Below are 24937 nucleotides of genomic sequence, written 5' to 3'. Positions count from 1 at the left end.
GATTTTTGTATATTAATCATGTGTCTAATAATGGGTGCCTAATTCACCCATTATTGTGAGTGTGTAGATTATTTTGAATATTTTATGTAGACAAACAAGATTTTCAAATGAGAGTTTTACATTTTTCTCGGGAAACTTTCTATCTATAATTTATTTTTCTAGCCACATTACAGAGACTAACCACGAGCACAAAGTTGACAGAAGTGACAATTGTGAACATCCTTGTCTGGTTCAGTCTGAAAGTCAGGGGCAAGTGTTTGATATATTGACTTCATGTATATCGTTTGCAGAAGATTTTTGGGTCATCCCTTTATCATATTAAGGAAGTGCCCTTCTAGTTCTAGTCCACTGAGGGTTTTTTAAAAATTATGAATGAGTATGGAACTTTATCAAATACTTTTATTGAATCTACAAAGTTTATTATATATCTATCCTTTATTCTGTTAATGTGGTGAATCGTATGGGTTGATTTTGAATGCTATAAATCAATCTTATGTTCCTGGGATAAACCACACTTGCTGGATTTGATTTGTTGTTTTGTTTTGAATTTTTACACCTTAGTTGACAGAAATCAGCCTATAATTTTCTTTCTTGTAATATCTTTGACAGATCATGTTCCAAGGGCCTCATGAAACAAGTTGGAAAGTGGTGCTTCATCCCCTGTTCTCTGTAGAGTGTGTATAAGAGAGGTATGATTTCTTCCTTAAACATGTGGAAGAATTTACCAGTGATACCATCTGAGACTAGACTTTTCTTTGTGGGTAGGTTTTAAACTATAGATTCAATTACTTTGGCATATATAGGACCACTTAAATTTTCTTTTGTGTATGTGTGTGTGGCTGTTTCAGTAAGTTGTGCTTTTCAGGGAATCTGTCCATTTCATGTAAGTGGTCAAATGTATTGGCATAAAATTTTTCATAATATCCTTTTATTACATTTTTAGTATATATTGAATTTTGATACTCACAGTTTATATTCTCTTTATCTTTTTCTCTTTTTCTCGATAAGTCTTGCTAGGAGCCATCAATTTTATTAAATTTTTCCAAAGAACTTACTTTTGACTTTGTGAATTTTCTCCCTTGCTCATCTGCTTTCTATTTCATTGCTTCTTGCTCTTATCTTTATTATTTCTTCCCTTTGTTTTATTTGTGTTTACTTTCCAATATTCTTCTAGCATCTTTTATGGACATTTGCATGATTGATTTTCAATCTTTCTTCTTTTCCATAAGCTGTGGCACACATGGAGATTGTGACTTGGATAACCCTTCAACAAAGAACATGCCCAGTTGCTCTGAGTATGGTCCTCAGATTGCTGCCAGCTGTTATCTCCCTCAGGGTCTACTTTGGTTTTTAAGCCAAGGTCATGGTCTTCTTGGAGAAACCTCCTGGCTAATGTCTGAGCAAAGCAGTGGTAACTGAGTGCATGCTATTCTTAGGGTAGTTCTCAGCCAGTGATTAAAATAGATGGTGGGATAAGGCCCTAACCATTTATACCTAATACAGAGCTCTTCTAACTGACATTTTTTTTTCCTCTGGTGCTTCATTTGGAGTGCAGAGACTTGGGGTTGAACTGCCACCGTGGTCTGATGCAGGATCACCTCCTGACCTGCAGGAAGTTATGGAGATGCTAACAAAACATGGAACTATTAGAAACAAAATAGCTGGTACCCAACAAAGATATATGTATTATGATCTCTTGTCATTTCTGGGTATCTTCTAATGACTTTTAAAAAAACTTCATTTCTAGTTAAATTTCATATTTTGTGTGGTTTTAATCCTTTGAAATTTGTTGAGACTTGCTTTATGGCCTGGCATGCAGTCCATCTTGATCAATGCCTCATGTGCTCTTGAAAAGAATCCATAGTCTATAGTTGTTGAATTTTGTGTACCACATGAGTCAATTTGATCAACTTGGTTAATTGTATTGTTTAAATTTACTATATTCTTGCTGACATTTTTACTCATTTGGTCTATCAGACACTGATAGTATTAAAATTCCTAATTATTCTACCCAAATACCTGCACATTGATGTTTATAGCACGTTTATTTATTTATTTATTTTTTAATTTTTTAATTTTTTTTAACGTTTATTTATTTTTGAGACAGAGAGAGACAGAGCATGAACAGGGGAGGGTCAGAGAGAGAGGGAGACACAGAATCTGAAATGGGCTCCAGGCTCTGAGCTGTCAGCACAGAGCCCGATGCGGGGCTCAAACTCACGCACCGTGAGATCATGACCTGAGCCGAAGTCGGACGTTTAACCGACTGAGCCACCCAGGCGCCCCTATAGCACCTTTATTTAAAATTTACAAAACTTTGAAGCAATAAAGATGTCCTTTAGTATGTGAATGAATAAATTGTAGTACATCTAGACAACGGAATATTATTCAGTGCTAAAAAGAAATGAGCTATTGAGCCATGAGAAAACATGAAGGAAACTTAAATGTGTATTACTAAGTGAAAGAAACCAATCTGAAAAGGCTGTATACTATATGATCTCAAATATATGACTTTCTGGGAAAGGCAAAACAATGGAGACAGTAAAAACAAACAAAAACAATGGAGCAGTGGTTTCTAGGAGTTAGAGGGGTGGGAGGGATAAATGGGTGCAGCAAAGAGGATTTTGGGGACAGTGAAACTCTCCTGTATGATACTATAATGGTGGCTGCATGCGATTATACATTTGTCCAAACATGCAGAATGTGAACCAAGAGTGAATTCTTAGTTAAGTTAATTATGGGCTTTAGGTGATAATGATGCATTAATTAAGGTTTATTGACTGTGACAAATGTATCACTCTGTGGAGGGGAGGAGGATTTTGATAATGAATGTGTTATGAATGTGTGGGGCAAGGGGGTCTGTTGGAAATCTCTGTACCTTCCCTTCAATTTTGCTGTGAATCTAAAACTTCTCTGAGAAATAATGTCTATTAAAAAAAGTCAAGGGAGGGAGCATTGGCTGGGAGGGGATTTTATGGGAGCTTCTGTGGTATAATGTTCTTTTTTTTCAAGTGGGTGTGTTCTATGTGTAAATCCATTAAACTGTATACTCATGAAAACAAGTCTCAATTATGATTGGAAAAGAAAATCTATTTTTCTTTTTATCTCTGTCTTTGCTTTTTATATTTTGAAGCTAAATGTTAGATGTATATTACTTTATGATTTCTGTGTTGTCCCATTGAATTTATCTTTTTATCATTATGAAATGTCCCTCTTTATCTAGTAATTCTTCTTGCCCTAAGTATTGCTTTTTCTAATATCAATGTAACCTCTCCAGCTTCCCTTTGGTTAGTGTTTTCATGGTATATATTTTTTATCCTTTTGTTTCCAGTTTTGTAACTAGCATGTAATTGTGTCTAGTTTATATCATTCATTTATAATTTAAGTACATTATGGTCATCAAATTTGGGCTGTATGATACAATCCTTTTTTATTTAACTTTTTTTAGTTTATTTATTTATTTTGGGGGAGAGGGGGAGAGAGAGAGAGAGAGAGAGAGACAGAGAGAGAGAGAGAGAGAGAGAAGGGCCAGAGGGAGAGAATCCCAAGAAGGCTCTGCACTGTCAGGGCAGACCCTAATGTGGGTTTTGAGCTCACAAATAGTGAGATCATGACCTGAGCTAAAATCAAGAGTTGGACGTTTAACCCACTGAGCTACTCAGATGCCCCTGATACCAATTCTTTAAAATGCATTGAAGTCCAACATGTGATAAACTTTCATACATGGTTCATGTGTATTTGAATATTATGTGTTGTCCATTTGAACAATGGACATTATTTATTGTGCTGTTCCAGTATTGTATATCTTTTCTGACTGTATTGTTTGTTTCCTTAATTTACCAAGTACTAAAAGTAAAATTTCCAACTATAAATGTGGACTTGTCAGTTTCTCTTTGTAGATCTATCATTTTCTACTTCATATAGTTTGAGGCTGGTTGTGTTATTAACAGCATATTAACAGCATACAAATTTAGAATTATGGTTAATTGTCATTTTCAAATGACATTCTGTGTCATTTGCCTGAAATGTCCTGTAATGTCTTTTGCCTGAAAGTGTATATTTTGTTATATTGATATAATCACTCAGATTTTTTGTTTGTGTTTATTTGATTTATTGTTTTCCATACTTGACTTTCAAGTATTTGTATTTGTACATTATTTACCCTTCTTTTCAATAATATAGTGACCTTGAAATGCTTTAATCCTAATCACCTCCATACCAAATCTTATACTACAGTTTTCCAGTATTTTACTTTTAGCCTATTTTCCAACTTTTTATAATTATTGTGTGACAGTCAATGTTTGTTTGAATTTACCTACATGTTAACAAGAATCTTTACTCACCACTCCTCCCTGGATTTTAGACCTTCTATCTGTGATCACATTTATTCTATCTGAAGTACATCCTTTAGAATTTAATTTACTGAGAATGTTTTTGTGACAAACCTTTAATTTTTGTTTGTTGCAATAATTTGTTTTCCCTCTTCTTTGAAAGTTAGTCTTTCTGGTTATAGAATTCTTTATTGGTAATTATTTTCTTTCAGCTTATTGAAAATATTTATTCTATTATCTTCTAATTTCCATTGTGGCTATGATTGGTGAGCAGTCAGTCAAATTATTATTTATTTGTTGACATCTTTGACTTCCTTTTAAGATCTCCTTTTTAAAAAAAATTTTAATGTTTATTTATTTTTGAGGGAGACAGACAGAGTGTGAGCAGGGGAGAGTCAGAGAAACCCAAATCCACATGAAGTCCCATTTGTGGTTATGAATTCCCAGGGGATTACTTTAATTTTGCTCCTTCTAACCCTAGGATTGAGAGTCAGTTTCCCTGCTGTGCCTTTCTGCACAGGGGGGCTTTCACTGTGAGTCTCAGCTTTTTATGAGAATCTCCATTTCAGTCTCTATCTGGGGTGTGCTCTAGACTTTACCTTCTGCCCCCTGTATCTGGTGTAGTCCTTAAACCACGAGCTCAAAGATTCCAGGTTTTGCCAAAACTTTCCAGGTTTTGGCACTCCGAGTTCCTGGTTTCACTTGACTTTGGAGACTGGCATGTACTTTACACATGCTTCCTGTTCAAAAAGGATTTTTAAAAGATTTCTTACCCACTATATGAGTTATTTTATTTGGGTGAGTTATTCAGGGTATCCAGTCTGCCATACTGCTGGAAAAAGAGATTTCTCACAATATATGATTTTCTGTTACAAACTCTTATCTTTTTAGCATATATCTCTTTGCTGAATACGTTGCAGTCATAAATATTTAATCATTAAACTTTATCATTACTGGGGGATTTTTTTCTGAATACTTTAAAATTTCTACTTTTAATTTACTGTCAGCTTTCTTTCTCCCTCTTAACCCTATAATATAAAACAGGCAATTGAAAAATGACTCTCTAAAAAACTGTGCAGTCAGCCTGGTATGATTAGATGTCAGGACAGTGATGTGGCTTAATTTTTTTGCTGCATAATCATCTTGAGTTCTTTGCCTCTGAATTGAGAACTTGGAGGTCAGAGGTGATTTATTTTCTTATTTACACTATAAAGTGAAGGAGAAAACCATTCTATACTTTGCTGGGAATGTTTGTGAGAGATATAGTCTGTCAAAAATCAACTAGGTATGTGGGAATTAGAAATGAGTCTGGAATGGCTACAGACAGGTTATTTCAGCCAGTTTAATAGAATCCAAGAAAGTATGTTCAAGCGGAAGAAGGTTGCCTTTCTCCAGATCTAGTGAGCATTATTCTGGGATCAGTCTCAGGTGATGGCTCAGGAAGACACACACATATTCATGGGCACACATGCACATACACACACCCGCATGCCTACACAGGCATACACACTAGAAACACACACATGTAATTAAGTAGTTATATAAGTGGGAGGATTCTGGAAAGTGAATCATTGGATTTTGTTTTTTATTTTATCCTTTTGCCCTAATTCTCAAAGTAGTATGTGTTTGTAAGGAAAGTATTGGAAGGTCCAGAAAAATAACCCATAATGCTACTGCTTTTTTTTTTTTGATATGAAATTTATTGTCAAATTGGTTTCCATACAACACCCAGTGCTCATCTCAACAGGTGCCCTCCTCAATGCCCATCTTTCTTTCCCCTCCCACTTTCCCCTCCCTCCCACCCCCCATCAACCCTCAGTTTATTCTCAGTCTTTAAGAGTCTCTTATGGTTTGCTTCCCTCCCTCTCTAAGTTTTTTCCCCTTCTCCTCCCCCATGGTCTTCTGTCAAGTTTCTCAAGATTCACATAGGAGTGAAAACATATGGTATCTGTCTTTCTCTGTATGACTTATTTCACTTAGCATAACACTCACCAGTTCCATGCACGTTGCTACAAAAGGCCACATTTCTTTCTTTCTCATTGCCAAGTAGTATTCCATTGTATATATAAACCATAACTTCTTTATCCATTCATCAGTTGATGGAAATTTAGTCTCTTTCCATAATTTGGCTATTGTTGAAAGTGCTGCTATACACATTGGGGTACAAGTGCCCCTATGCATTAGCACTCCTGTATCCCTTGGGTAAATAGCAGTGCTATTACTGGGTCATAGGGTAGATCTATTTTTAATTTTTTGAGGAACCTCCACACTGTTTCCCAGAGTGGCTGCACCTGTTTGCATTCCCACCAACAGTGCAAGAGGGTTTCCATTCCTCCACATCCTCTCCAGCATCTATAGTCTCCTGATTTGTTCATTTTAGCCACTCTGACTGGCGTGAGGTGATATCTGAGTGTGGTTTTGATTTGTATTTTCCTGATGAGGAGTGACATTGAACATCTTTTCATGTGCCTATTGGCCATCTGGATGTCTTCTTTTTTTTTTAACTTTATTTTTAAAAATTTACATCCAAATTAGTTAGCATATAGTGAAGCAATTATTTCAGGAGTAGATTCCTTAATGCCCTTTACCCATTTAGCCCATCCCCCCCTTCCCACAACCCCTCCAGCAACCCTCAGTTTGTTCTCCATATTTATGAGTCTCTTCTGTTTTGTCCTCCTCCCAGTTTTTTTATTATTTTTGTTTCCTTTTCCTTATGTTCATCTGTTTTGTGTCTTAAAGTCCTCATATGAGTGAAGTCATATTATTTTTGTCTTTCTCTGACTGACTAATTTTGCTTAGCAAAATACCCTCAAGTTCCATCCACATAGTTGCAAATGGCAAGATTTCATTCTTTTTGATTGCCGAGTAATACTCCATTGTATATATATACCACATCTTCTTTATTCATTCATCTGTCGATGGACATTTGGGCTCTTTCCATACTTTGGCTATCATCGATAGCATTGCTATAAACATTGGGGTGCATGTGCCCTTTCAAAACAATACACCTGTATCCTTCAGATAAATACCTAGTAGTGCAATTGCTGGGTTGTAGGGTAATTCTATGTTTAATTTTTTGAGAAACCTCCATACTGTTTTCCAGAGTGGCTGCATCAGTTTGCATTCCCACCAGCAGTGCAAAAGTTTCCTCTTTCTCTGCATCCTCACCAAGATCTGTCGTTGCATCAATTGTTAACTTTAGCCATTCTGACAGGCAGGTGTGAGGTGGTATCTCAGTTTGTTTTTGATTTGTATTTCCCTGATGATGAGTGATGTTGAGCATTGTTTCATGTGTCAGCTGGCCATCTGGATGTCTTCTTTGGAGAAGTGTCTATTCATGTCTTTTGCCTATTTCTTCACTGGATTATTTGTTTTTGGGGTGTTGAGTTTGATAAGTTCTTTGTAGATTTTGGATACTAACCCTTTATCTGATATGTCATTTGCAAATAACTTCTCCCATTCTGTCGGTTGCCTTTTATTTTTCCTGATGGTTTCCTTCACTGTGCAGAAGCTTTTTATTTTGATGAGGTCCCAGTAGTTCATTTTTGCTTTTGTTTCCCTTGCCTCCAGAGACGTGTTGAGTAAGAAGTTGCTGCAGCCAAGATCAAAGATGTTTTTGCTTGCTTTCTCCTCGAAGATTTTTATGGCTTCCTGTCTTACATTGAGGTCTTTCATCCATTTTGAGTTTATTTTTGTGTATGGTGTAAGAAAGTGGTCCAGGTTCATTCTGCATGTCACTGTCCAGTTTTCCCAGCACCACTTGCTGAAGAAACTGCTTTATTCCATTGAATATTCTTTCCTGCTTTGTCAAAGACTAGTTGGCCATACGTTTGTGGGCCCATTTCTGGGTTCTCTATTCTGTTCTATTGATCTGAGTGTTCTTGTGCCAGTACCATACTGTCTTGCTAATTACAGCTTTATAGTATAGCTTGAAGTCTGGGACTGTGGTGCCTCCTGCTTTGGTTTTCTTTTTCAAGATTGCTTTGGCTATGCAGGGTCTTTTCTGGTCCCATAAAAATTTTAGGATTATTTGTTCTAGCTTTGTGAAGAATGCTGGTATTACTTTGATAGGGATTGCGTTGAATATGTAGATTGCTTTGGGCAGTATCAACATTTTAACAATATTTCTTCTTCCTATCCAGGAGCATGGAATCTTTTTCCATTTCTTTGTGTCTTCTTCAATTTCTTTCATAAGCTTTCTATAGTTTTCAGTATATAGATTTTTCACCTCTTTGGTTAGATTTATTCCTAGGTACTTTATAGTTTTTTGTGCAACTGTAAATGGAATTGATTCTTTGATTTCTCTTTCTGTTGCTTCATTTTTGGTGTATAGGAATGCAACTGATTTCTGTGCATTGATTTTATATCCTGCAACTTTGCTGAATTCATGAATCAGTTCTAGCAGTTTTTTGGTGGAATCTTTTGGGTTTTTCACATAGAGCGTCATGTCATTTTCGAAGAGTGAAAGTTTGACCTCCTCCTGGCCAATTTGGATGCCTTTTATTTCTTTGTGTTGTCTGATTGCAGAGGCTAAGACTTCCAATACTATGTTGAATAACAGGGCGAGAGTGGACATCCCTGTCTTCTTCCTGACCTTAGGGGGAAAGCTCTCAGTTTTTCCCCATTGAGGATGATATTGGCATTGGGTCGTTCATATATGGCTTTTATGATCTCAAGGTATGATCCTTTTATCCCTACTTTCTTGAGGGTTTTTTTTCTGTATTTTGTCAAATGCTTTCTCTGCATCTATTGAGAGGATAATATGGTTCTTTCCCTTTCTTTTATTGATGTGATGAATCCTGTTAATTGTTTTGTGGATATTGAACCAGCCCTGCATCCCAGGTATAAATTCCACTTGTTCGTGGGGAATAATTTTTTTCAAGTATTGTTGGATCCAATTGGCTAATATCTTGTTGAGGATTTTTGCATCCATGTTCATCAGGGAAATTGGTCTATAGTTCTCCTTTTTAGTGGGGTCTCTGTCTGGGTTTGCAATCAAGGTAATGCTGGTTTCATAGAAAGAGTTTGGAAGTTTTCTTTCCATTTCTATTTTTTGGAACAGTTTCAAGAGAATAGGTGTTAAGTCTTCCTTAAATGTTTGGTAGAATTCTCCTGGAAAGCCATCTGGCCCTGGACTCTTATTTTTTGGCAGATTTTTGATTACTAATTCGATTACCTTACTGATTGTGGGTCTGTTCAAATTTTCTATTTCTTCCTGTTTCAGTTTTGGTAGTATATATGTTTCTAGGAATTTGTTCATTTTTTTCCAGGTTGCCCACTTTATTGGCATATAATTGCTCATAATATTCTCTTATTATTGTTTTTATTTCTGTTGTGTTGGTTGTGATGTTTCCTCTTTCATTCTTGATTTTACTTATTTGGGTCCTTTCCTTTTTCTTCTTGATCAGACTGGCTGGTGGTTTATCAATTTCATCAATTCTTTCAAAGAACCAGCTCCTGGTTTCATTGATCTGTTCTACTGTTGTTGTTTTTTTGGTTTTGACAGCATTAATTTCTGCTCTAATCTTTATTATTTCCTGTCTTCTGCTGGTTTTGGGTTTAATTTGCTGTTCTTTTTCCAGATCCTTAAGATGTAAGGTTAGGTTCTGTATCTGAGATCTTTCTTCCTTCTTAGGAAGGCCCAGATTGCTATATACTTTCCTCTTATGACTGCCTTTGCTGCATCCCAGAGGTTTGGGGTTGTGGTGCTATCAATTTCATTGACTTCCATATACTTTTTAATTTCCTCTTTAACTGCTTCGTTATCCCATTCATTCTTTATTAGGATGTTCCTCAGTCTCCAAGTATTTGTTATCTTTCCAGATTTTTTCTTGTGGTTGATTTCAACTTTCATAGTGTTGTGGTCTGAAAATATGCACGATATGATCTTGATCTTTTTGTACTTACTTAGGGCTGATTTCTTTCCCAGTATATGGTCTATTCTGGAGAACATTCCATGTGCACTGGAGAAGAATGTATATTCTGCTGCTTTAGAATGAAATGTTCTGAATATATCTGTTAAGTCCATCTGGTCCAATGTGTCATTCAAAGCCTTTGTTTCCTTGTTGATTTTTTGATCAGATGATCTGTCCATTGCTGTGAGTGGGGTGTTGAAGTCTCCTACTATTATGGTATTATTATTGATGAGTTTATGTTTGTGATTAATTGATTTGTATATTTGGGTTCTCCCACATTTGGTGCATAAATGTTTACAATTGTTAGGTCTTCTTGGTCTATAGATGCCTTGATTATGATATAATGCCCTTCTTTATCTCTTTTAATTTTTTTTTTCAAAGTTTATTTATTTTTGGGACAGAGAGAGACACAGCATGAACGGGGGAGGGGCAGAGAGAGAGGGAGACACAGAATCGGAAACAGGCTCCAGGCTCTGAGCCATCAGCCCAGAGCCCGACACGGGGCTCGAACTCACGGACTGCGAGATCGTGACCTGGCTGAAGTCGGACGCTTAACCGACTGCGCCACCCAGGCGCCCCCCCTTCTTTATCTCTTGATACAGTCTTTATTTTAAAGTCTAGATTGTCTGATATAAGTATGGCTACTCTGGCTTCCTTTTGTTGACCATTAGCATGATAGATGGTTCTCCATCCCCTTATTTTCAATCTGTAGGTGTCTTTAGGTCTAAAGTGGTTGTCTTGTAAACAGCATATAGATGGATCTTGTTTTCTTATCCATTCTGTTACCCTATGTCTTTTGATTGGAGCATTAAGTCCATTGACGTTTAGAGTGAGTGCTGAAAGATATGAATTTATTGCCATTATGATGCCTGTAGAGTTGGAGTTTCAGGTATTCTCTGGTCCTTTCTAATATTTTGTTGCTTTTGGCATATATATATATATATATATATATATATATATATACTTTCAGGTATATATATATATATATATATATATATATATATATATATATATACTTTCATCTTTTCTCCCCTCAGAGAGTACCCCTTAAAATTTCTTGCAGGGCTGGTTTAGCGGTCACAAACTCCTTTAATTTTTGTTTGTCTGGGAAACTTTTTATCTCTCCTTCTATTTTGAATGACAGCCTTGCTGGATAAAGAATTTTTGGCTGCATATTTTTCTGATTCAGCACACTGAATATATCCCACCACTCCTTTCTGGCCTGCCAGGTTTCTGTGGATAGGTCTGCTGCAAACCTGATCTGTTTTCCCTTGTAGGTTAGGGACTTTTTTCCCCTTGCTGCTTTCATGATTCTCTCCTTGCCTGAGTATTTTGTGAATTTGACTATGATATGCCTTGTTGATGATCGGCTTTTGTTGAATCTAATGGGGTTCCTCTGTGCTTCCTGGATTTTGATGTCTGTGTCTTTCCCTAGGTTAGGAAAATTTTCCACTATGATTTGCTCACATAACCCTTCTACCCCTATTTCTCTCTCTTCCTCCTCTGAGACCCCTATGATTCTGATGTTGTTCCTTTTTAATGAGTCACTGATTTCTATAATGCTTAAATCATGCTCTTTTGCCTTAATCTCCCTCTTTTTTTCTGCTTCGTTATTCTCTATAAGTTTGTCCTCTATATCACTGATTCTCTGTTCTGCCTCATCCATCCTTGCCGCCATTGCATCCATCCATGATTGCAGATCAGTTATAGCATTTTTAATTTCATTCTGGCTATTTTTTACTTCTTTTATCTCTGCAGAAAAAGATTCTAATCTATTTTTGACTCCAGCTAGTATTCTTATTATCGTGATTGTAAATTCTGGTTCAGCCATTTTGCTTGTATCTGTGTTGGTTAAATCCCTGGCTGTCGTTTCTTCATGCTCTTTCTTTTGGGGTGAATTCCTTCATTTTGTCATTTTGAAGGGAGGAAAGGAATTAATGAGGTAGAAAAATTGAAATTAAAAAAATATTAAAATTTTTAAAATATTAAAATTAAAAATTAAACACACACACACACAAATCGAATAGATGATGCTAGATCATAGGTGTGTTTTGGTCTGGGTGTTGAAAGTGTTGAGAGATTAGAGAAACGAAAAAAAAAGGGGGAGGGAGGAAATCATTTGAGAATTTTAAAAAGTGAATACACTGAAGTAGACTAAAATGAGAAAATGTGGGTAAAATAGAATATGAAAAAATATAGACAAAAATAAATATAGTAGAAAAAATTAAAGAAAAATATTTTTAATAAAAATGGAAAAAATATGAATTTTTTCATTTTCTGTATTTAAGAAAAAAGAAAATAAATGAAAAAGAGAACAAAAGATAAAAAAAGAAAAAAGAAAAGAAAACAAAGAAATCGTTTGAATATTTGAAAAAGTGAATACATTGTAGTAGACTGAAATAAAATGATGGGAGTAAGGTAGAATTTGAAAAAAAATTACATAAAAGGAAAAATATAGTAATAAAAATTAAATAAAAATATTTTAAATAGAAATTGAAAGTAAAAATGAAGTTTTTCTTTTTCTGCATTCAAGAAGAAAAAAGGAAAAAGAAAGAAAAAAAGGAAATTGAAAATTTGAAAAGGTGAGTACAATGAAGTAGACTAAAATAAAATGTGGAAGTAAAGTAGAATTTGAAAAAATTAACACAAAAGTAAAAAATATAGTAATAAACATTAGAGACAGGTATTTTTAATAAAAACTGAAAATAAAAATGAGTTTTTTCTCTTTCTGTATTTGAGAAAAAGAAAAGAATTGTAAAAGAGTAAAAGGGAAAAGAGAAAAAACAACTGAATAGATGAACCTGCTAACAGATTGAAGTAGGACTGAAATTGCCTCGTTTTCCCCTAGAGGTCAGTTCATGTAGATCTTTATAGTCCATAAATTAAACCGGTTTGCGTTCTTGAAGAGCGATGTTGGCCCAGTTGGGCGGGGCTTGGTGTAACAGTTCCGCTCTCCACTAGATGGCGCTGCTAGCCTACTGGGGTGGATTGTTGCAGCTGCACATGCGCATGCGCGGGAGCGGTGAAAAATGGCGCCACCCAGCTACCCAGTCTGTTCTCCTGGATCAGCAATTGTGCACCGTCCTCCATCTTCAGCTCTCGTCCACTTCCCACTTTTCCACTCCCTGTGACCAGGCCCTAGGCAGTACCTGTCTCCCAAGTTTTGTCTCAGATATGGCTGTTTTCCCGGCCCCTTACTTCTGAAGGACTGAGGCTTTGACCCGTTCCGCCCTTCTGCATGAGGGTCTCACCGAGCAACAGCCGAATGAGCAATGGCTGAATGTTGGCTGTGCCCAGGAACACCCGTTGGACCTTGCTGGTGCCCCAACCAAGACTGTGGCCAGGTGCCAGGCCACCCCAAAAAAATATTGTGAGAGTGTAGCATCAGCATTTCAGGGATTATGGAAAATCGCAACACACATCTGGCACCAGGCTTCACCCTCAACGACCTTGCCCCAGCACCAGTGAATGTGGCTGCCTTCTGGGGTCTGCTGGGACCAGGTGGCTTCAACAGTCTTTACCAAATGTCCTTCCAGCAGTGGAACCGCTTTTCGCCGTGTGGCCCGAGAACCTCCCAGACCCCACTCTGTTCCTGGGGATTCACCTTACCCACCAGAGCACTGCCAGGTATTGAGCTGTAGAGTTGCAGATTTTGAGCTCCCCTTGTTTACAGTCTTAATGGAATTTAAACCTTCTCCTTTCTCCTTTCTCCCTTTTTAGTTTAGTCCCTGTAGCTGTTTCCAATTTTCCACTTTCTCTCCAGCTGCTTTTGGGGAGGGGTGCTTTTCCTATATGCTACCCCCACTCCCCAGTCTCCGTCCTCTGCCCACAAAAGGGGTTCCCTACCTTTTGTGGCTTCTTGCTCCCCAAGTTCAGTTCTTTGTGTCACGTACCTGCTGAATTCTGTGGTTCAGGTTGTGCAGATTGTTGTGTTAATCTTCCAATCAGTTTTCTAAGTGTGTAGGATGGTTTAGTGTTGGTCTGGCTGTATTTCATGCATGTGAGACACACGAAAAGCTTCCATGCTGTTCCGCCATCTTGGCTCCTCCTCTGGATGTCTTCTTTAGAGAAGTATCTATTCATGTCTTCTGCCCATTTCTTCACTGGATTATTTGTTTTTCCGATGTGGAGTTTGGTGAGTTCTTTATAGATTTTGGATACTAGCCCTTTGTCTGATATGTCATTTGCAAATATCTTTTCCCATTCTGTCAGTTGCCTTTTACTTTTGTTGAATGTTTGCAGTGCAGAATGCTATTTCTTTAAAAAAATTTTTTTTAATGTATATTTTTTTTGAGAGAGAGACAGAGCATAAGCAGGAGAGGTGCAGAGAGAGGAAGACATAGAACCCCAAGCAGGATCCAGGCTCTGAGCTGTCAACACAGAGCCTTACATGGAGCTTGAACTCATGAACTTCAAGATCATGACCTGAGCTGAAGTCTGATGCTTAATAGACTGAGCCACCCAGGCACCCTGCTATATTGCTATTTCTTAGTAAAAACAATGGCAATATGTTTGTGCATTTCTTTTCTTTGCATTTATTAACTATAGGTGAGCTTGTATAAGCAACTACACTTGAATCTGCTTTTCTTTCCCTAATAACAATTTTATATTAGGTACATCCCCATGTTTTCATCATAGTAAAATATTCTTTCACATAGATTCACAGTTTCTTCCCATTAGACATTAAAGTTGTTACAATTTCTCCAGTAGTAAAATGAGTCACTGTTGTTATATCTCCCTGTGTCCTCTGCCTTGGTCCTAGAAGAATAGTTAAAGGTTGCTCTCAGTTTCAAGTGTCAGTGAACCTCTCTCAGAGGTTCAAGTTCAGCTGTCAATCTATGTGTTGCCCTAACATCCTCCATGGGGGTTTCCCACTTCTATCCCCTACCCTCATGCTGGCCACAGCAGACTTTTCAAAGTATTTCTCTCAACCACATGTGGTATGTGTTCCCCTTGGGGGGAGTTTCATAAATGTAAAAAAATTCCCCATCTCATTATATTTCAAATGCTATTTTAGCTCCCTGTTGTATAACGTGATACATTAGTGCCTGGGCACCAACTGATGACCTGTGAAAGTCTTGAATTATCCTAGGCTCCCCCTGTGAATGAGTGCTTGAAATGTGGCTAGTTAAAACTAAGATATCTGGTAAGTGTAAAATAAACAATGAATTTTGAATGCTTAGCAAGATAAAAAGGAACACGTATTATTTTATGGATGGTACTATTTGTATTGATTACAGGTTAAATGATAATATTTTGGATACGTTGAATTTAATGAAATATTTTATTAAAATTAATTTAATCCTTGTTATGCATCTTTAATGTGGCCACAGGAAAATTTAAAACTACATATGTGGCTTGTGTTTGTGGCTAGTATTGTATTTCTTTTTGAGAGACCAAGTTAGAGCCAAGAGTCAGAGCCTGGGACACCATACTAATGTTCCCTCTTGGGAAAGCACCTCATCCCCCTGCTCTCTGCTCAAGCTTCCAGAATCTTGGGTAAGGGGGAAAAATGTCAGCAGAGTTCTTCTTCACTCCCTTTCTCCCAACATCCAACCCCACCATGAAGCTTGTAGAAACAGAGGGTTAGGTAGTGGATAAGAGAACTAACTTGGTTGGTTTGTTATGCTATTTTATTAACTTTAAGGACCATATTGCATTAAGTTGGATGAGTGACAGATACTCCCATGTGGAATAGATCTAGCTGTAAAGTGCTCACCAAATGCTCTGTGTCTCTGGGCTTTGGCTGTAGCTTTGAGTCATTTTGTTCTTCTCTACCTGACTTCAATCACTCCTTTTGCAAAAGCACTAAAGCTCCCTTGTGCCTACTTTTAGAGAGTCAGAGCTGGAACTTCACATACTTTTTTGCCATTTCAGCTGCCAGGCAGATAAAAAATGGTGTATATCAGAGATCCCTGCTCTAAGCAGCTCGTGAGGAGGAAGCTGAAACTGGAACATTTGGATTCAGGAGAAGCCTGAGATAACTGAGCCTGTTTCTTGAGATCTAATAGTTTTCTAGGCCTGCCAAGACACTTCAGCATCTCAGACAGCTCAAGGACTTAGACAGGAAAAGTTGAGTTAATGAGTGATGGTTGACACACAATTCTGAATCCTGCAGCAGCAATGTGTGTGTGCTCAGGCCTTCATCAGGCAATGGCCCAGGGACAGCACAGAAGTCCTTGGCTGGGAGCCACCCCTGGCTGTAGCTTCATGTGGCTCCTGGTTTCTGCACTGTTAAGACTATGACTTCAAGGGCAGCTGAGGTCACTAGTTACCCTAACCCATTTATAAATCTGGTCAAGTTCCCATCCAAACAAATGTCCTTCCTGCTTTCAATTATTTTTGTAGGGAACCTCTGTTTGCACACAGAGTCATGTTTCTTGCCATATTTGTTTAGTTTCTTTTTCTGTTAACCTCTTTCCTTCAGACTGGTAGAGGCAGTCTTTCCTGTGGCTTGATGCCAGTTGAGTCTCTTCCAACTATGGCTGGGAGGGGCCTGGCAGATTCTCCTCTGAAGCAGCAACTTTCAGGCTGCTTAATTCCTAGGAACTGAAGTCTGGGAGAAGAGACAGACATTGGGTATTCCCTATTCATGCCTATAACAAATATGTGGGTACCATCTTCTGTGAGCTAAGCACGAGGTTGGCCTCTGAGAACTCAGAAGAGTCAGGTGTAAATCCACCCTTGTAGACTTTTATAGCCTATGACAAATGATGAGTGACGCTACACAGCTACCCACAGGGGAAGTGGGAATTCAGCAGGACAGCAGATAGCTTTGAGCAAACAGGAATGGAAGAAGGAATTGTGGGTATTTCATGAAGGAGAAATTTGAGCCGTCATTGAAGGGTGGGTATAAATTGACCCTATCTATAGCAGTGTTTCTCATTCTCAACACTATTGACATTTTGGACCAGATAATTTTCTACTATGGAGGCTTTCCTGTACATTGTAAGATTGTTTAACAGCATCCCAGGCTTCTACCAGTGATGTACCAGTAGGACCCCAATCTGTTGTGACAAACAAAATATCTGCAGATATTGCCAAAAGTCCTCTACAAGAAAAAAAATCACCTGGTTGAGAACCACAGTTATAAAGGAATAAGCAAAAGAATATTCCAGAAAGAGAAAAAAAAAGAGCAAAGGACAAGCCCTGCACAGACAGCAGGTGAATCCGTTTGCCTGGAATGAAGGATATGTGAAGAGAATTCTCAAAACAGTGGAAAACAGAATGTAAACTCCAAAGAGTGGGTGTTTGGGGTGTGTGTGTGTGTGTGTGTGTGTGTGTGTGTGTGTGTCTGTTTTGTTTCATAATGGACCTCAAACACCTAGAATAGAGTCTGGGACATACTTGAAACTCAATAGTGTTTGTAGAGTAGAAGAGAGTGTAGGGTCACTTTATACAGGGTTGAGCACTGGGTTGGGGTATTGGTTTTATTCTGTAAGTAACATGGAGACATTTGAATGTTTTGGAATAAAAGATAGAGGTGACCCATTCTAGACATTGAGAATCAGACATCCATATGTCAGGAAGATTAGAGAATAGGCTGACCCTGGGGATAAAGAGATAACCAAAAGACTGTTGCAGGAGTCCAGACAAGAGATAATAGGAGTTTGTCCACAGATAGCATGTGGAGGGAGATGAAGAGAAACAATACATGACAGCAAAGATTGGATGATGGGAATGGGGTGGAGAAATAATGGCAACGTGTAAAAGTAGGAAACACAGGTCGATACTACCCAAAGCAATCTACATATTCAATGCAATCCCTATCAAAATAACACCAGCATTCCTCACACAGCTAGAAAAAAACAATCCTAGAATTTGTATGGAACCAGAAAAGACTCTGAATAGCCAAAGCAATCTTGAAAAAGAAAGCCAAAGCAGGAGGCATCACAATTCTGGACTTCAAGCTGTATTACAAAGCTGTAATCATTAAGATGGTATGGTTCTGGCACAGAAACAGACACTCAGATCAATGGAACAGAATAGAGAACCCAGAAGTGGACCCACAGATGTATGGGAAACTAATATTTGACAAAGCAAGAAAGAATATCCAGTGGAATAAAGACCATCTCTTCAGCAAATGGTGTTGGGAAAACTGGATAGCGACATGCAGAAGAATGAACCAGGACCACTTTCTTACACCATACACACACACAAAAAAAACTCAAAGTGGATGAAAGACCTAGACGTAAGACAGGAGGCCATCAAAATCCTCGAGGAGAAAACAGGCAAAAACATCTTTGACCTTGGCTGCAGCAACTTCTTACTCAACACGTCTCTGGAGGCAAGGGAAACAAAAGCAAAAATGAACTACTGGGACCTCATCAAAATAAAAAGCTTCTGCACAGTGAAGGAAACCATCAGGAAAAATAAAAGGCAACCGACAGAATGGGAGAAGTTATTTGCAAATGACATATCAGATAAAGGGTTAGTATCCAAAATCTACAAAGAACTTATCAAACTCAACACCCCAAAAACAAATAATCCAGTGAAGAAATAGGCAAAAGACATGAATAGACACTTCTCCAAAGAAGACATCCAGATGGCCAGCTGACACATGAAACAATGCTCAACATCACTCATCATCAGGGAAATACAAATCAAAAACAAACTGAGATACCACCTCACACCTGCCTGTCAGAATGGCTAAAGTTAACAATTGATGCAACGACAGATCTTGGTGAGGATGCAGAGAAAGAGGAAACTTTTGCACTGCTGGTGGGAATGCAAACTGATGCAGCCACTCTGGAAAACAGTATGGAGGTTTCTCAAAAAATTAAACATAGAATTACCCTACAACCCAGCAATTGCACTACTAGGTATTTATCTGAAGGATACAGGTGTATTGTTTTGAAAGGGCACATGCACCCCAATGTTTATAGCAATGCTATCGATGATAGCCAAAGTATGGAAAGAGCCCAAATGTCCATCGACAGATGAATGAATAAAGAAGATGTGGTATATATATATATATATATATATATATATATATATATATATATACACACATACAATGGAGTATTACTCAGTGATCAAAAAGAATGAAATCTTGCTGTTTGCAATAACATGGTTGGAACTAGAGTATATTATACTAAGCAAAATTAGAGAAAGACAAATTCATATGACTTCACTCATATGTGGAATTTATGGTACAAAACAGATGAGCATAAGATAAGGGAAACAAAAATAATTTAAAAACTGGGAGGAGGACAAAACAAAAGAGACTTGTAACTATAGAAAACAAACTGAGGGTTGCTGGAGGGAGTTGGGTGGGGTTGATGGACTAAAAAGGCAAGGGACATTAAGGAAGACACTTGTTGGGTGAGCACTGGGTGTCATATGTAGGGGATAAATCACTGGATTCTACTCCTGAAATCATTATTGCACTATATGCTGACTAACTTGGATGTAAATTAAAAAGTAAATAATAAAAAAAAGTAGGAAATACACACAGGAAAACAAAGAGGGAATGTGGGAAATAATTTAATTATTTACATTTTGCCTTTAAAAAAGAATCCACACTAATCCTTCTCAAACTCTTCCCAAAAGTTGAAGAGAAGGGAATACTTCCAAAATCATTTTATGAGGGCAGAATTATCCTGATACTAAAGCCAGACAAGGCCACTATAAGAAAACTACAAGCCAATATTCTTCATGTGCATACATGCAAAAATCTTCAACAAAGTATCAGCAAAATTCAACAGCACGTTAAGAGTATCATACACCACAATCAATTAGGACTTATTCAGGGATGCAAGGATGGTTCAATATATGTAAATTAATAATTGTGATAGAGGGGTACTGGATGGCTCAGTTGGTTGAGTATCTGACTCTTGATATCAGCTCAGGTGTTAGTCTCAGGGTTGTGAGTTTAAGTCCCATTGAGCTCCATGTTGGCATGGAATCTACTTAAAAATAATAAATAAATAAATAAATAAATAAATAAATAAATAAATACATAAAAAAGATACATCACATAAACAGAATGGAGGATTAAAAAATCATGTGATCATCTCAATAGATGCAAAAAAAGCATTTGACAAAAATTCAACAATTTTTCATCATAAAAATTCTCAACAATGAGGTATAGAAGGAATATACATAATAAACTCCATATATGACAAGCCCACAGCCAAAATCCTGTTCTATTGTGTAAAGCTGAAAGCTTTTCCTCTATGATGAAGAACATGACAAGAATGTCTACTTTTGTATTTATATTCAACATAGTACTGGCATCCTGGTCAGAGCAACTAGGCAAGAAAAACAAATACAGGCATACCTCAGAGGTACTGTGGGTTTGTTTCCAGACCATCACAATAAAGTGAATATTGCAATAAAGCAAGTCAAATCAATTTTTCCAGTGCAAATAAAAGTTATTTTTATTGTAGTCTATTAAGTGTACAACATCAATGAGCCTAAAAAATCCATGTACATGCCTTAATTAAAAATACTTTATTGGTAAAAAAAATGCTGACTTTCCTCTGAGCTTTCAGTAAGTTATAATCTTTTTGCTGGTGGAGGGTCTATGCTGATGGCTAATGACTGATCAGTGTGGTGGTTGCTGGAAATGGGGCGGCTGTGGCAATTTCTTAAAATAAGACAACAATGAAGTTTGCTACATCCAAGACTCTTCATTTCATGAATGATTTCACTATAGCATGTAATGTTGTTTGATAGCCTTTTACCCACAGTACATCTTTCAGAATCGGAGTCAAGCCTATCAAACCTTGTCACTGCTTTATCAACTGAGTTTGTGTAATATTCTAAATCCTTTGTTGTCATTTCAACAGTCTTCACAGCATCATCACCAGGAGCAGATTTTATCTCAAGAAACCTCTTTCTTTGCCCATCCACAAGAGCAATTTTTCTTTCACTGAAATTTTATCATGAGATTTCAATAATTCAGTCACATCTTTAGGGTCCAGTTCTAATTCTAGTTCTCTTGCTATTTCCACTACATCTGCAGTTACTTCCTCCACCGAAGTCCTGAACCCCTCAGAATCATCCATGAGGGTTGGAATCAACTTCTTCCAAACTCCCATTAACATTGATATTTTGACTTCTTCCCCTGAATCACAAATGTTCTTAATGGCATCAAGAATGGCAAAATCCTTTCCAGAAGGTTTTCAATTTATTTTCTCCAGATCTGTCAAAGGAATCACTATCTATGGGAGCTGTAGCCTTACAAAATGTATTACTTAAGTAATAAGACTTAAAAGTCAAAACTACTCTTGATCTCTGGGCTGCAGAATGGATGTTGTGTTAGCAGGCATTGAAAAAACATTAATCTCATTGTCCATTTCCATCAGAGTTCTTGCATGACCACATACGTGCATGATTAATGAGCAGGAATACTTTGAAAGAATTTTTTTTTCTTTTGCCTGTGCTGTAGATTTCAACAGTAGCCTTAAAGTATTCAGTAAACCATGTTGTAAATGGATGTGCTCTCATCCAAGCTTTCTTCCATTTATAGAGCACAGGTAGAGTAGACTTAGCATAATTCTTAAGGGCCCTAGAATTTTTAGAATAATAAATGAGCATTGGCTTCAGCTTCAAGTCACCAAACTGCATTAGACACTAATGAGAGAATCAGCCCATCCTTTGAAGCTTTGAAGGCAGGCATCGACTTCTCTTCTCTAGCTATGAAAATCCTAGTGGCATCTTCTTCCAACAGAAGGCTATCTCATCTACATTCAAAATCTATTGTTTGATGTAGCCACCTTTATTAATTATCATAGCTAAATCTTCTGGATAATTTGCTACAGCTTCTACATCAGCCCTTGCTGCTTCACCCTGAACTTTGGTGTTACGGAGACGGCTTCTTTCCTTACACTTCATGAACCAAACTCTGCTATCTTCAGACTTTTCTTCTGCAGCTTCCTCACCTCTCTCAGCCTTCACAGAATTGACGAGAGTCAGGACCTTGGTCTGGATTAGGCTTTGGCTTAAAGGGATGTTGTGGCCTATTTGATCTTTTATCCAGACCACTAAAACTTTCCCTATATCCGCAATCTCTCTTTTATTATTCACATATTCACTGGATTAGAACTTTTAATTTCCTTCAAGAACTCTTTCTTTGCATTCACAGCTTGGCTAACTGCTTAGCACAAGAGGCCCAGCTTTTGGCCTCTTTTAGTTTTCAACACTCATTCCTCACTAAGCTTAATCACTTCTAGCTTTTGATTTACAGTAACAGATGTGTGACCCTTCCTTTCACTTAAACACTTAGAGGAAGAGTCATTAATTGGCCTAATTTCAATATTGTTGTGTTTCAGGGAATAGGAAGACCTGAGAAGGAGGAGCAAGTTGGGGGAACAGCAGGTTGGTGGAGCATCAGAACACATACAACATTTATTGATTAAGTTTGCTATCTTACATGGCACCCCAAAACAATTATGGTCATAGTATCAAAGATCACTGATCATATATCATCATAAAAAATATAATAATCATGAAAAAATTTAAAATATTGTGAGAATTACCAAAATATGACATCGAGATATGAAGTGAGTAAATGGTGGAAAATGGTGGTGAAGTGGAAAATGGTGCCAATAGACCTGCTGGATCCAAGGTTACTACAAACCTTTAATTTGTAAAAAAATGCATTTTCTATGAAATGCAATAAAGTGAAGTGCAATAAAATAAGGTCTGCCTGTAAAAGGCACCCAAATAAGAAAGAGAGAAGTAAAATTGTCTCTGCAGATGACATGATCTTATAAAAAATCCTAATGACTCCACCCCCCCCCCCCAATCCTGGTAGAACTAGTAAACAAACTCAAACTAAAGTTGCAGGATACAAAGTTAGGATACAAAAATAATTTGCATTTCTATACAAACTACCTGAAAAAAATTAAGAAAAAAAATCTCATTTACAGTAGCATCAAAAACAATGAGACTTAGAAATAAATTTAATCAAAACCCATGAGATATTGAGGGAAAAAAGCTGAAGAAAGCACAAATAAATGAAAAGATAATTTGTGTTCTTGATTTGGAAGAGTTAATATTGTTAAAATATCCATGTTACCCAAAGCAATCTATACATTCAACACACATTTCCAAAGGCATCAAAATTCCAAAGGCATTTTCACAGAAATAGAAAAAAAAATCCTAAAATTCACGTGGAACAACAAAGGACTCTGAATAATCAAAGCAATTTTGAGAAAGAACAGCAAAGCTGATTTCAAACGATATTACAAAGTCACAGTAATCAAAACAGTATATAGTGCTGACATAAAAACAGGCATATATACTAATGGTACAGAATAGAGAACCCAGAATAAAATCCACACATATATGGTCAACTAATCTTTGACAAGGGTACCAAGAACACACAATAGGGTAAGGGTCGTCTCCTCAATAAATGGTGTTGGGGCAACTGGATATCTATGTGCAAAAAAAATGACACTGAACCCCTATCTTACACCACTTATAAACACTCACTTGAAATGGGTTAAATACTTAAATGTAAGACCTGAACCCATAAAATCTCTAGAAAAAAAATATAGGTAAAACTCCTTGACATTGGTCTTGGCAATGATTTTTTGGGGCATGATACCAAAAGCATAGGCAACAAAAGCAAAAATAAGTGGGACTATATTAAAGTAAAAAGCTACTGAACAGCAAAGGAAACTATCAACAAAATGAAAAGACAACCTATGGGATAAAAGAAAATATTTGCAAGCCATATGTTTAACGAGAGGTAATATCCAAAATATAAAAGGAACTTATATATAGCTCACTGACAAAAACCCAAACCCAAAAACCCAATGAGAAAATAGGTAGAGGATCTGAATAGACATTTCTCCAAAGGTGACATACAAATGGGCAAGAGGAATATAAAAACGTGCTCCTTATCACTAATCATCAACAACATGCAAATCAAAGCTACCAAGAGATATTAGCTTGCATCTGTTAGAATGGCTATTATCAAAAAGATAAGAAATAAATGTTGATGAGGATGTGGAAGACAGGAAGTCCTTGTACACTGTTGGGGAGAATACAAATTGGTATAGCCACTCTAGAAAATAGTATGGAATTTCCTCCAAAAATTAAGGATAGAACTACCCTATGATCCAGCAATCCCACTTCTGGATATGTATCTAAAGGAAATAAAACCGGTATCTTGGAAAGCTATTTGCCTTCCATGTTCATTGCAGCATTATTCACAGTAGCCAAGATAATACAAACAACTTAACTGTCCATCAATGGATGAATGGATAAAGAAAATGTGAGACACACACACACACACACACACACACACACACACTAGAATATTATTTAGCCATAAAAAAGGAAAGAAATCCTACCATTTGCAACAACACAGATAAGCCTTGAGGACATTTGCTCAATAATGAAATAAACCAGACACAGAGAGAAAAATACTGTGTGGTATCACTTATATGTAGAATTAAAAAAAAATTTTTTTTGAACTGGCAAGTGTGGGGCTATAAAGAGAGAGGACCAAATCAGAATCTCTCGTGGTGAGGACATCTATGGTATGCACAGAGACCAGGGGTTGTCCACTATTATCTATTCTCACCTTCTTCCCAAGAAGAAGAACAGAACCCACATTTTTAGTTGGGTGCAGGATTATTTATTATTATATTATTTATTGTTTACTATTATAAAGACTGTATATCCCAGCTTCCCTTGTCACTAGGTATTGCCACATGACTACGTTTTGTCTAA

General features: G+C 37.1%; 1 protein-coding gene across 3 annotated transcripts in view; it reads left to right on the top strand.

Annotated features, from left to right (window-relative positions):
• The window catches only part of CB2H6orf201 (chromosome B2 C6orf201 homolog), a 150708-nt gene that overhangs the window by 114148 nt on the left and 11623 nt on the right, over positions 1-24937 (top strand). For all 3 annotated transcript variants that reach the window (XR_002742209.2, XR_006597604.1, XR_006597605.1), the window contains exon 6: positions 22525-22570. The gene's annotated coding sequence lies outside the window, so the exon portion shown is untranslated. The remainder of the gene's footprint in view (positions 1-22524; positions 22571-24937) is intronic.

The sequence above is a fragment of the Felis catus genome, chromosome B2 (genome assembly GCF_018350175.1).
Source record: "Felis catus isolate Fca126 chromosome B2, F.catus_Fca126_mat1.0, whole genome shotgun sequence".
Classification (NCBI taxonomy): Eukaryota; Metazoa; Chordata; class Mammalia; order Carnivora; family Felidae; genus Felis; species Felis catus.
Note: the sequence above shows the minus strand (reverse complement) of the source record. Positions and strands in the feature narration are given on the sequence as shown.